This window comes from Coregonus lavaretus (genome assembly GCF_964263955.1).
Source record: "Coregonus lavaretus genome assembly, chromosome: 33".
In the NCBI taxonomy this organism is placed as follows: Eukaryota; Metazoa; Chordata; class Actinopteri; order Salmoniformes; family Salmonidae; genus Coregonus; species Coregonus lavaretus.
In genome coordinates this window covers 1692281-1706578 of record NC_140020.1, presented here as the reverse complement: position 1 = coordinate 1706578, position 14298 = coordinate 1692281, and the positions used below count along the sequence as shown (strand labels likewise).

The 14298-nt window shown below is 44.8% G+C and overlaps 1 pseudogene across 1 annotated transcript in view; it reads right to left on the bottom strand.

The window, feature by feature from the left end:
* The window catches only part of LOC311108077 (zygotic DNA replication licensing factor mcm3-like), a 31968-nt pseudogene extending 18688 nt beyond the window's left edge, over positions 1 to 13280 (bottom strand). The window contains exon 1 of the transcript in view: positions 13248 to 13280. The product of the transcript in view is annotated as a zygotic DNA replication licensing factor mcm3-like (transcript). The remainder of the gene's footprint in view (positions 1 to 13247) is intronic.
* Between the last annotated feature and the right edge of the window lie 1018 nt (positions 13281 to 14298).

Below are 14298 nucleotides of genomic sequence, written 5' to 3'. Positions count from 1 at the left end.
GCTCAGTTTCCACCTCATTTTGTGGGCAGTGTGCACATAGCCTGTCTTCTCTTGAGAGCCAGGTCTGCCTACGGCGGCCTTTCTCAATAGCAAGGCTATGCTCACTGAGTCTGTACATAGTCAAAGCTTTCCTTAAGTTTGGGTCAGTCACAGTGGTCAGGTATTCTGCCACTGTGTACTCTCTGTTTAGGGCCAAATAGCATTCTAGTTTGCTCTGTTTTTTTGTTTGTTCTTTCCAATGTGTCAAGTAATTCTCTTTTTGTTTTCTCATGATTTGGTTGGGTCTAATTGTGTTGTTGTTGTTGTTGTTGTCCTGGGACTCTGTGGGGTCTGTTTGTGTTTGTGAACATAGGCCAGGACAAGCTTACTTAGGGGACTCTTCTCCAAGTTCATCTCTCTGTAGGTGATGGCTTTGTTATGGAAGGTTTGGGAATCGCTTCCTTTTAAGTGGTTATAGAATTTAACGGCTCTTTTCTGGATTTTGATAATTAGCGGGTATTGGCCTAATTCTGCTCTGCATGCATTATTTGGTGTTTTACGTTGTACACAGAGGATGTTTTTGCAGAATTCTGCATGCAGAGTCTCAATTTGGTGTTTGTCCCATTTTGTGAATTATTGGTTGGTGAGCGGACCCCAGACCTCAGAACCATAAAGGGCAATGGGTTCTATAACTGATTCAAGTATTTTTAGCCAGATCCTAATTGGTATGTCAAAATTTATGTTCCTTTTGATGGCATAGAAGGCCCTTCTTGCCTTGTCTCTCTTTCTCTCTCTCTCTCTCTCTCTCTCTCTCTCTCTCTCTCTCTCTCTCTCTCTCTCTCTCTCTCTCTCTCTCTCTCTCTCTCTCTCTCTCTCTCTCTCTCTCTCTCTCTCTCTCTCTCTCTCTCTCTCTCTCTCTCTCTCTCTCTCTCTCTCTCTCTCTCTCTCTCTCTCTCTCTCTCTCTCTCTCTGTCTCTCTCTGTCTCTCTCTCTCTGTCTCTCTCTCTCTCCCTCTCTCTCCCTCTCTCTCTCCCCCTCTCTCTCTCGTTCTCTCTCTCAATTCAATTCAATTCAATTCAATATACTTTATTGACATGGCAAGTAAAATTACTTACATTGTCAAAGTTTACATATAACAAAAATGGTGGGACCAACAGCAATAATAATAGTAGTAGTGGAAATGGGATTACCATTAACAGCAACTACAACAACAATATTAATGAGAATAACAATACATTAAAGCAATAGTAGTCAACCAATCTCAACATGACTGAGAAGACACATTACATGCTATGAAAGCCAAAACAAAACAGGAAATATTATTGACATTACATTACAATTTTCACTGGCTGTCCCTCAGGTTGTGGCAGGAGGACACATATTTGGCTGCCAAAATTGCACATTTTGGCTTTTCACCCAATAAATATTTGATTTTTTCTTCCTCTTTTATAGTTTCAAATTCTTTGTACTGAATGATAATTTTGGGAAAGAAAGATTCTCTTAGGTCTGAGTATTTGTCACAGTGTAATAGGAAATGCAGCTCTGTCTCTACCTCTCCCCGGGGGCAGAGTGAGCACAGCCTGTCCTCTCTGGGCAGTTTGCCTGTGACGACCGGTCTCTATAGCCAGACTGTGCTCACTGAGTCTGTACCTAGTCAGTGTTTTTCTCAGTTTTCTATCAGTCACAGTGGTCAGATATTCTGCCACCATGTACTGTCTGTTTAGAGCCAAATAGCATTGAAGTTTACTTTGATTTTTTGTGGTGTCTTTCCAATAGGTGATATATTTTTCTTTTTGCTTTGTGATGATTTGGTTGGCCCAGATTTTCTGAGTGCTGTCCTGAGGCTCTATGAGGTTGGTTTTGGTTAGTGAACTGAGCCTCAGAACCAGCTGGCTGAGGGGACTCTTCTCTTGTTTCATCTCTTGACATAGTAGAGCTGTGTGATGGAATGTTTTGGGGTCACTTGTTTTTAGATGGTTGTAAAATTTGATGGCTCTTTTTTCTATTCGAATAAGGAGGGGGTATTGGCCCAATTCTGCTCTACATGCGTTATTTGGAGTTTCTCTTTGCACTTGCAATACAGTCTTGCAAAACTCTGCATGCAGTATTTCTATTGGATGTTTGTCCCATTTGGTAAATTCAGTATTAGAGAGCGGACCCCATACTTCGCTGCCATATAGAGCAATTTGTTCTATAACTGATTGGAAAATGTTGAGCCAGATTCTAATTGGAATTTCGATTTTTAATATTCCTTCTAATGGCATAGAATGCTCTTCTTGCTTTGTCTCTCAGCTCATTCACAGCCATGTGAAAGCTACCTGTGTTGCTGATATTTAGTCCTAGATATGTGTAATTTTTGGTGTGTTCTAATAGAACTGTGTCCAAATAGAATTTATATTTGTCATCCTGATTTCCGGACCTTTTTTGGAATATTATTATATTCGGGTTTTTTAGATTAACAGTCAGGGTCCGGTCTGACAGAATCTGTGCAGATGATCTAGATGCTGCTGTAACCCCTCCTTAGTGGGAGACAGTAGCACCAGGTCATCTGCGTACAGCAGACACTTGATTTCAGTGTTGTGTAGGGTGAGACCAGGTGCTGCTGATTCTTCTAATGTTTTTGCCAATTCACTAATGTAGATGTTAAATAGTGTTGGACTTATTGGGCAGCCCTGTTTCACTCCACGCCCCTGAGAGAAGAAGTCTGTTTGCTTGTTGCCGATTTTAATCGTACATTTGTTTTTAGTGTACATTGATTTAATAACATCATATGTTTTCCCTCCAATACCACTTTCTATTAGTTTGTAAAAAAGACCTTCGTGCCAAATTGAATCAAATGCTTTCTTGAAGTCTACAAAACACGAGTAGATTTTGCCTTTGTTTTGATTTACTTGTTTGTCAATTAGAGTCTGGAGGGTGTAAATGTGGTCTGTTGTACGATAATTTTTTACAAATCCAATCTGGCTTCTGCTTAGGACATTGTGTTCATCAAGGAAATGATGTAGTCTGCTGTTTATGATACTGCAGAGAATTTTCCCCAAGTTGCTGTTAACGCAAATTCCTCTGTAATTATTTGGGTCAAATTTGTCTCAATTTTTATAAATTGGTGTGATCAATCCTTGGTTCCAAATATATGGGAAAATACCTGCAGTTAGGCTAATGTTGAAGAGTTTGAGTATAGCCAATTTGAATTTGTGGTCTGTATATTTGATCATTTCATTTAAAATACCATCAGCACCACAGGCCTTTTTGGGTTGGAGAGTGCAACGTTTTGCCACAGGATTCTGATAGTCTTTGACTGCTGATTCAAGGATTTGTAATTTTTCCTGTATATCTTGTTGTTCTTGGCTCTTTGTTATATTGCTGTAGAGGTTTGCAAAGTGATTTCTCCACATATCCCCATTTTGGATAGCCAATTCCTCATTATGAGGTTTGTTTAATTTATTCCAATTCTCCCAGAAGTGGTTTGATTCTATGGATTCCTCAATCACATCCAGCTGATTTCTAATGTGCTGTTCTTTTTTTGTTCTTAGGGTGTGTTTGTATTGCTTCAGTGTTTCCCCATATTGAAGACGTATATTTTTGTTGTCTGGGTCTCTGTGTTTATGATTAGATATATTTCTCAATGACTTTCTTAGATTTTTCCAATCATTATCAAACCATTTTTCGTTATCTATTCTTTTTGGTTTGCTCTTATGTTTCTTAAGATTAGCCAAGGAGGCTAATTTGTCAAATATAAAGTTTATGTTCCAAATGGCCAAATTTACACCTTCATTGGTGTAGGAGAATGTTAATGCTAAAAAGTTGTCCAGGAGAGATTGTATTTTTTGTCTACTAATTGCTTTTTGGTAGATTTCTGTACTGTTTGCACTCCATCTATAGGTCTGTTTAGTACCGTGTAATTTATTGGGCCGTGATGCTTCATGGTTGGGTTCTGCTCTTCTCAGATACACTGTGATTTTACTGTGGTCAGAGAGAGGTGTTAGTGGGCTGACTGTGAAGGTTCTGAGAGACTCTGGGTTGAGGTCTGTGATGAATTAGTCTACAGTACTGCTGCCAAGGGATGAGCTGTAGGTGTACCTACCAAAGGAGTCCCCTCTTAGCCTACCATTGACTATGTACAGACCCAGTGTTCGACAGAGCTTCAGGAGCTGTACTCCATTTTTGTTTTTCACTTTGTCATAGTTGTTTCTGGGGGGGTATGTGGGAAGGGAAAGGTTGTTGCATTTCTGTTCTAGCATTCAGGTCTCCACAGACCAGCACATTGCCTTGGGCCTGAAAGTGACTAATCTCCTCCTCTAGAATGGAGAAACTCTCTTCATTGAAGTAGGGTGACTCTGAGGGGGGAATGTATGTGGCACAGAGGAAGACATTGTTATCTGTTAAGATAGCCTCCTTGTTGATTTTTTGCCAGATAAAGAATTATCCTGTTTTGATCAATTCTCTCTCTCTCTCTCTCTCTCTCTCTCTCTCTCTCTCTCTCTCTGTCGAACGACGTTGCACTGACAATTCTTTCTCACTTGACGTTCCACTAGTTCTCACTAGAACAAATGAGAAACAAAATAGTGCAACATCTTGAAAAGGTTACTACCATAGTCGCCAAATCCTTGTCATAATCGCCAAACATCACAAATGAATGACCAGGAGTTGGCTAGACAATGAGCAATGGAGTTGGCAAGAGCCCAAAGAGATATGGGACCAGGCTATGCAAGATGGGCTTGGAATAAATATAAAATGCGCAGTAGGCTGCTGGCTCTGAGGACGCTCTTCCTCAGTTAGTGCAGTAGATGGCGCTATTTAGCTACAACAAGTTGTGACCGTTGCATTATTTGCAAGTTATGAGTTGTAAATTAATTCATAGATGTCGTCTGTTTTTAAAAACGTATAATGAGGCCCTGCTATCTTCACATGTAAAAATGCCAAAATGACCTTCAGATAAAAATAATAATTAATCAACATATAATGTGAAGCTACCTATGATTTAATTAATATAAGCCATGTTTCTCCTGTGCATGAAAAAAGGGTTGTTCAGTTATTCAGGGGCATCATTCACCCCCAAAATCTGAGGGGACACAAAGTATGTGAAGATGGCTGAGGGTTGTTCTAGAGGGAGGCTCCCCATCTGTACATTGGGGAATGTAGCATTTTTTTCAAACACCTGAAACAGATTTTCTACTGCAATCTAGAGCCATAACCATTATGCTTAGTTCAATGTCAAACGTGTATTTATCTGCATATCTCGGCACGCCTCTTGAGTGTTCTGTCACCTCCTGACTAAATATGCTTATTCGACCTCAGTGCCTCAAATCTGGGTAAAAGATTGAAAGAAATGCGAGTCTTACTCAATACGTTTAGCTATTGCTTGCTTTTCTAAAGTCGACCAACCATGCCAGCTAAGATAGTTAGACAAGCTAGCTACTCTAATTTGATTGATAGCCTGCAGTGGCTTCTGGGTAATAGTGGCTAGTAGTATTACAGGGGAAATCTGAGGGGGCACATGGTCCTTTTGTCCCTTATGGTCACATGGTCCTTTTGTCCCTTATGGTCACATGGTCCTTTTGTCCCTTATGGTCACATGGTCCTTTTGGTCCTTATGGTCACATGGTCCTTTTGGTCCTTATGGTCACATGGTCCTTTTGGTCCTTATGGTCACATGGTCCTTTTGGTCCTTATGGTCACATGGTCCTTTAGTCCCTTATGGACATGATGCATCTTATTGTGATTGTAATATGTGGCTAAAAACAGCCTAGGCTATATTTAATTGTGACGTGTACCCCCCATGTACCCCCCATGTACCCCCCGTGTACCCCCCATGTACCCCCCATGTACCCCCCATGTACCCCCATGTACCCCCCATGTACCCCCCATGTACCCCCCATGTACCCCCGTGTACCCCCCGTGTACCCCCCATTTTTGTCATTTAGCAGACGCTCTTATCCAGAGCGACTTACAGTGAGTGCATACATTTTTCATACTGCCCCCCCCCCCCCCCCCCCCCCCCCCGCCAACCCTGGCTTTGCAAGCGCCATGCTACTACCAACCGAGCTACCACTGGCTGTCTGACTGAGAACATTAAACTTTCCCCCCAGCATCATGAAGTCGAAGTGGAGTGAGCTGCAGTCTAACCCTTTAGTGATAACTGCGACTGTTCACAGCAACAGGCGTTGTGTGGTATTTGATAACTGCGACTGTTCACAGCAACAGGCGTGTTGTGTGTTGTCGGAACACACAGGAGCAGACAGACAGGTGAGATGTCTATCTTTTCAAACATTCATTTGAAGCTGGAAGGAGGATAATAGCTTGTCAAGCATGTTTAAAAATATGTATTTTTTTAAACTCTAATTTCTTCTTATGTGGAGAACCTGTGCAGTCCTTTTCTCTGGAAACCCAGGGCTAGATTTGACAGAGGTTTGTTTAAAGCTGATAATAGGGAACTTACTGGGAACTAGGTCGACAAACATTCCATGCCATCAGTGAAGAACGCTCTTGCCTCATTTCTCTCTGTGTTTCTAGTTTAGATTTCTAGAATGTTGTTGCCTAATTTCTGTGTTAGTCTTTTACTTTGTAGAAATAGCCTGGTCCCAGATACAGTATGTTTGTGCTGTTAGACGGATCTGAGACCAGGCTATTGTAGAAGGAGTGTAATGATAACTCAGACTGGCCACCCAGGCAAAATGTCGAAGCCTTTCACCCATAAATACCCCTGGTTGTGAAATTCAATATAAGGGAAATGTCACCACTAGTATGCTCCACAATCATGCTTAAGGTGAGAAAGATAAGGCACTGTCTAGAGTTTTAGAAGTGTCCCTATCCAGGCGTGGCACTGTATCAGTCACAGTCATGGTTTTGTATTCTCTGGGTGTATATGTTTTGTCTTTGGTCTACATACAGTGAGGGAAAAAAGTATTTGATCCCCTGCTGATTTTGTACGTTTGCCCACTGACAAAGAAATGATCAGTCTATAATTTTAATGGTAGGTTTATTTGAACAGTGAGAGACAGAATAACAACAACAAAATCCAGAAAAATGCATGTCAAAAATGTTATAAATTGATTTGCATTTTAATGAGGGAAATAAGTATTTGACCCCTCTGCAAAACTTGACTTAGTACTTGGTGGCAAAACCCTTGTTGGCAATCACAGACGTCAGACGTTTCTTGTAGTTGGCCACCAGGTTTGCACACATCTCCGGAGGGATTTGTTCCACTCCTCTTTGCAGATCTTCTCCAAGTCAATAAGGTTTCGAGGCTGACGTTTGGCAACTCGAACCTTCAGCTCCCTCCACAGATTTTCTATGGGATTAAGGTCTGGAGACTGGCTAGGCCACTCCAGGACCTTAATGAGCTTCTTCTTGAGCCACTCCTTTGTTGCCTTGGCCGTGTGTTTTGGGTCATTGTCATGCTGGAATACCCATCCACGACCCATTTTCAATGCCCTGGCTGAGGGAAGGACGTTCTCACCCAAGATTTGACGGTACATGGCCCCGTCCATCGTCCCTTTGATGCGGTGAAGTTGTTCTGTCCCCTTAGCAGAAAAACACCCCCAAAGCATAATGTTTCCACCTCCATGTTTGACGGTGGGGATGGTGTTCTTGGGGTCATAGTCAGCATTCCTCCTCCTCCAAACACGGCGAGTTGAGTTGATGCCAAAGAGCACAATTTTGGTCTCATCTGACCACAACACTTTCACCCAGTTCTCCTCTGAATCATTCAGATGTTCATTGGCAAACTTCAGACGGCCCTGTATATGTGCTTTCTTGAGCAGGAGGACCTTGCGGGCGCTGCAGTATTTCAGTCCTTCACGGCATAGTGTGTTACCAATTGTTTTCTTGGTGACTATGGTCCCAGCTACCTTGAGATCATTGACAAGATCCTCCAGTGTAGTTCTGGGCTGATTCCTCACCGTTCTCATGATCATTGCAACTCCACGAGGTGAGCTCTTGCATGGAGCCCCAGGCCAAGGGAGATTGACAGTTATTTTGTGTTTCTTCCATTTGCGAATAATCGCACCAACTTTTGTCACCTTCTCACCAAGCTGCTTGGCGATGGTCTTGTAGCCCATTCCAGCCTTGTGTAGGTCTACAATCTTGTCCCTGACATCCTTGGAGAGCTCTTTGGTCTTGGCCATGGTGAAGAGTTTGGAATCTGATTGATTGATTGCTTCTGTGGACAGGTGTCTTTTACACAGGTAACAAACTGAGATTAGGAGCACTCCCTTTAAGAGTGTGCTCCTAATCTCAGCTCGTTACCTGTATAAAAGACACCTGGGAGCCAGAAATCTTTCTGATTGAGAGGGAGTCAAATACTTATTTTCCTGGATTTTTTTTTGTTATTCTGTCTCTCACTGTTCAAATAAACCTACCATTAAAATGATAGACTGATCATTTCTTTGTCAGTGGGCAAACGTACAAAATCAGCAGGGGATCGAATACTTTTTTCCCCTCACTGTAGGTGCTAATTAGTATTGCTGCTGACAGCATAGATAGGGTGGCTGTTGTCATTCCTTAGCGTGTAGGTGGTGTCAGGAGGAGGCAGGGACACTAGGCTACAGGAAGCAGGAAGCAGGAAGCAGGAAGCAGGCTTAAGGTAAGAGTTTACATGTACTGCATGCCTGCTCTCCGGTGCATGCTAGCCTACCTGCTCCCCAGTGTAAGGTGACACTGGCATACAGACAGGAAGGTGAAAAACCAGTTCACAGTAGGCCAGCTACGTGAGTAATGTGTGTCTGTCAGCCTGCCTCGGTTGCTGTTTTGGTCTAGTTGCTACTGTTGGTATAATACAGCATAAAATGACCCGTTTGGACTTTTATGTATGATTCCTATTACTAACACATAGTCAGGGTTCCCAAATCAACTCTCCACCCTGCTTTCACAACATAGTCAGGTTTCCCAAATCAACTCTCCCCCCTGCTTTCACAACATAGTCAGGTTTCCCAAATCAACTCTCCCCCCTGCTTTCAGAACATAGTCAGGTTTCCCAAATCAACTCTCCACCCTGCTTTCACAACATAGTCAGGTTTCCCAAATCAACTCTCCCCCCTGCTTTCACAACATAGTCAGGTTTCCCAAATCAACTCTCCCCCCTGCTTTCAGAACATAGTCAGGTTTCCCAAATCAGGATTACTTTATCCTATCCCAGGTATTCCTTAAAGAGGTGGGGTTTCAAATGTCTCCGGAAGGTGGTGAGTGACTCCGCTGTCCTGGCGTCGTGAGGGAGCTTGTTCCACCATTGGGGTGCCAGAGCAGCGAACAGTTTTGACTGGGCTGAGCGGGAACTATGCTTCCGCAGAGGTAGGGGAGCCAGCAGGCCAGAGGTGGATGAACGCAATGCCCTCGTTTGGGTGTAGGGACTGATCTGAGCCTGAAGGTACGGAGGTCCCGTTCCCCTCACAGCTCCGTAGGCAAGCACCATGGTCTTGTAGCAGATGCTAGCTTCAACTGGAAGCCAGTGGAGTGTGCGGAGGAGCGGGGTGACGTGAGAGAACTTGGGAAGGTTGAACACCAGACGGGCTGCGGCATTCTAGATGAGTTGTAGGGGTTTAATGGCACAGGCAGGGAGCCCAGCCAACAGCGAGTTGCAGTAATCCAGACGGGATCGTACTCTCCGAATGTTGTAGAGCATGAACCTACAGGATCGGGTCACCGCCTTGATGTTAGCGGAGAACGACAGGGTGTTGTCCAGGGTCACGCCAAGGCTCTTCGCACTCTGGGAGGAGGACACAACGGAGTTGTCAACCGTGATGGCGAGATCATGGAACAGGCAGTCCTTCCCCGGGAGGAAGAGCAGCTCCGTCTTGCCAAGGTTCAGCTTGAGGTGGTGATCCGTCATCCATACTGATATGTCTGCCAGACATGCAGAGATGCGATTCGCCACCTGGTTATCAGAAGGGGGAAAGGAGAAGATTAGTTGTGTGTCGTCAGCGTAGCAATGATAGGAGAGGCCATGTGAGGATATGACAGAGCCAAGTGACTTGGTGTATAGCGAGAATAGGATAGGGCCTAGAACTGAGCCCTGGGGGACACCAGTGGTGAGAGCACGTGGTGCGGAGACAGCTTCTCGCCACGCCACTTGGTAGGAGCGACCGGTCAGGTAGGACGCAATCCAAGAGTGAGCCGCGCCGGAGATGCCCAGCTCGGAGAGGGTGGAGAGGAGGATCTGATGGTTCACAGTATCAAAGGCAGCAGACAGGTCTAGAAGGACAAGAGCAGAGGAGAGAGAGTTAGCTTTAGCAGTGCGGAGAGCCTCCTTGACACAGAGAAGAGTAGTCTCAGTTGAATGACCAGTCTTGAAGCCTGACTGGTTTGGATCAAGAAGGTCATTCTGAGAGAGATAGCAAGAGAGTTGGCTAAAGACGGCACGCTCAATAGTTTTGGAGAGAAAAGAAAGAAGGGATACTGGTCTGTAGTTGTTGACATCAGAGGGATCGAGTGTTGGTTTTTTGAGAAGGGGTGCAACTCTCGCTCTCTTGAAGACGGAAGGGACATAGCCAGCGGTCAAGGATGAGTTGATCAGCGAGGTGAGGTAAGGGAGAAGGTCACCGGAGATGGTCTGGAGAAGAGAGGAGGGGATAGGGTCAAGCGGGCAGGTTGTTGGGCGGCCTGCCGTCACAAGTCGCAAGATTTTATCTGGAGAGAGAGGGGAGAAAGAAGTCAAAGCATAGGGTAGGGCAGTGTGAGCAGGACCAGCAGTGTCATTTGACTTAACAAACGAGGATCGGATGTCGTCAACCTTCTTTTCAAAATGGTTGACGAAGTCATCCACAGAGAGGGAGGAGGGGGGGGGGGGAGGATTCAGCAGGGAGGAGAATGTGGCAAAGAGCTTCCTAGGGTTAGAGGCAGATGCTTGGAATTTAGAGTGGTAGAAAGTGGCCTTAGCAGCAGAAACAGATGAAGAAAATGTAGAGAGGAGGGAGTGAAAAGATGCCAGGTCCGCAGGGAGTCTAGTTTTCTTCCATTTCCGCTCAGCTGCCCGGAGCTCTGTTCTGTGAGCTCGCAATGATTCATCAAGCCACGGAGCTGGAGGGGAGGACCGAGCCGGCTGGGAGGATAGGGGACATAGAGAGTCAAAGGATGCAGAAAGGGAGGAGAGGAGGGTTGAGGAGGCAGAATCAGGAGATTGGAGGGAGAAGGATTGAGCAGAGGGAAGAGATGATAGGATGGAAGAGGAGAGAGTAGCGGGAGAGAGAGAGCGAAGGTTGCGACGGCGCATTACCATCTGTGTAGGGGCAGAGTGAGTAGTGTTGGAGGAGAGGGAGAGAGAAAAGGATACAAAGTAGTGGTTGGAGACTTGGAGGGGAGTTGCAGTGAGATTAGTAGAAGAACAGCATCTAGTAAAGATGAGGTCAAGCGTATTGCCTGCCTTGTGAGTAGGGGGGGACGGTGAGAGGGTGAGATCAAAAGAGGAGAGGAGTGGAAAGAAGGAGGCAGAGAGAAATGAGTCAAATGTAGACGTAGGGAGGTTGAAATCCCCCAGAACTGTGAGGGGTGAGCCATCCTCAGGAAAGGAACTTATCAAGGCGTCAAGCTCATTGATGAACTCTCCAAGGGAACCTGGAGGGCGATAGATGACAAGGATATTAAGCTTAAATGGGCTAGTGACTGTGACAGCATGGAATTCAAATGAGGAGATCGACAGATGGGTCAGGGGAAAAATTGAGAATGTCCACTTGGGAGAGATGAGGATTCCTGTGCCACCACCCCGCTGACCAGATGCTCTCGGGGTATGCGAGAACACATGGTCAGACGAGGAGAGAGCAGCAGGAGTAGCAGTGTTTTCAGTGGTAATCCATGTTTCCGTCAGCGCCAAGAAGTCGAGGGACTGGAGGGTAGCATAGGCTGAGATGAACTCTGCCTTGTTGGCAGCAGAACGGCAGTTCCAGAGGCTGCCTGAGACCTGGAACTCCACGTGGGAGGTGCGTGCAGGGACCACCGGGTTAGAGAGGCAGCAGCCACGCAGTGTGAGGCGTTTGTATAGCCTGTGCGGAGAGGAGAGAACAAAGATAGGCAGAGGCATAGTTGACAGGCTGCAGCAGATGGCTACAATAATGCAGAGGAGATCGGAATGAAATGAACTAAACATCTGGGAAAGGGGAGAGCGGGGCCTCCCTCACCACAACTCCCAAATATAACTCTCCCAACTTCCACCTCAGAAACTATAATTGTTGTAAACTACAGCGGTTCAATGTTTTCTAGGAATAGACTAACTTAGTTTATTCAGCTAGCTAACTAGGTGCAGTATTATTCCGTGAAAATCGTCCGGGCACCTCGTCATAAGATGCCACAGCCAGCTAGCATGCCGGACTCCAACAACACGGTTTAGCGCCAATACTCGGCCACAACAAACCACCAGTGTATCAACACGCAAGCAGATCGTTCGTGTCCGTGTTTAACGTTGTGGGTTAGTCCCGACAGCTTGAGCGAGTCCGTCGTCAACTTATTCAGCCAGTTAGTTAGCTAGAATAGTTAGCAAACTAGCTAGGATTAACCATTAACCATTAACCATTAACCATTAACCATTAGTGGGGAGAATGCTAAATGGACCCAGGATTAGCATCTATGGTGCAACCCTATACTTAATATTGTGGAGTGACTAACTCTTCCTAATAGTTTGTTGAGTGACAAACTATTTTAACTCTACCTCTAACTCTAGGGTTCTGGTTCCTCCCTGGCGCTGCCCCTTTTGGCTGAATGTCCTGCGCCAGCTGCTGCCCACCGCCTGGCCACCGTACCCTGGGACAGGACCCTGTACTAACCCTCCACGCCCTGCCGCTGGGTGGGTAGATGAATGGATGAATGGATGGATGGATAAATGAATGAATTATCATGGCTGAGGCTACTCTATGGGCCGGTTTCCTGGACACAGATTAAGCCTAGCCCGGGACTACAAAGCATGGTGAATGGAGAATCTTCATCGAAATAGCTTTTTAGTCGTTGGGCTAGGTTTAATCTGTGTCCAGGAAACAGGCCCATAGAGTTGCCTGAGCCATAACAGTACAACAATACACTCACACAAAATTATTGATGATTAAAAAACACAATTAACACAGTCAACTGAGTTATTGTGGTCCTCCATTTGTAGATGCCCTTCTTCCTGCTTGCACGTCTCTTCTTCTTCTGCCCTGATCCTGAAAGGTTCTTCCTGGGGCATTGTGACATCATGGGTCAGGGACACCAGTTCTTCCTCCTCTCCTATCTCTGTATCAGCTGGAGGCCTTTTCCTGGACTATGGCAAGCGGATTTCTTTACATTCATTTTCGTGTTTGTTTACATACCTGGTCCCAGATCTGTTCGGTGCTGTGTGTCATGCCAAATATACAAACAGATCTGGGACCAGGCTATCGATTCAGTTAATATCTGAGAGGAATTCATAGTTGCCATAGTGACATCTAGCTATAGGCCATGGCCAGGACCTGTCTGGCAATTAGTGGGAGTTCCAGAACCGTTTACAGTGGAGTGAGTGGGAGGGCAGACTCGGGGTCCGAGGAGTGAGTTTTGTACTGGATGAACTTGGGTCATATTGGATATACTCATTGCCATTTTCGCAAATGTAATGTAAACGCCATGCAATGGGATGATTGGATCTAGATCACATTGGTATTATGTACTTGTGAAAAAGCCAATAGCTATCAACGTCAATAAATATGACACTACCGATTCTGTATCATAGTGTCTTGGTAATGGGAATTTTCATAAAATCAACATGGATCTAGAATTCTATAACAAGCTTGTTCCTGGTGTGGTTTGTATTAAATAGTCTGATTTAACTGACATTGCAGTCTATGAAAATCAGCTCTGTACTGCCAGTGTCGTATCTGGCCGTACACACACACACACACAGTCGTATCTGGCCATACACACACACACACACACACACACACACACACACACACACACACACACACACACACACACACACACACACACACAGTCGTATCTGGCCACACACACACACAGTCGTATCTGGCCATACACACACACACACACACACACACACACACACATACACACACACACACACACACACACACACACACAGTCGTGTCTGGCCGTACATAATAATAATTATAATAATAATAATAATAATACTTGGGACTTATATAGCGCTTTTCAAGGACCCAAAGTCTCTTTACAATTGTATAAATAAAAATAAAAAAATATATTTTTTAATTAAACAAAACACACACAAAAAAATCACACGTACACACACAGAGAGAGTCGTGTCTGACAGTACAGAGAAAACTGACTCAACACTCTCTCTAATACTGCTATTGGAACACATTTCATCAGGTTCCTCTACTTTGTTGCATCTGAAATGCCCATAGG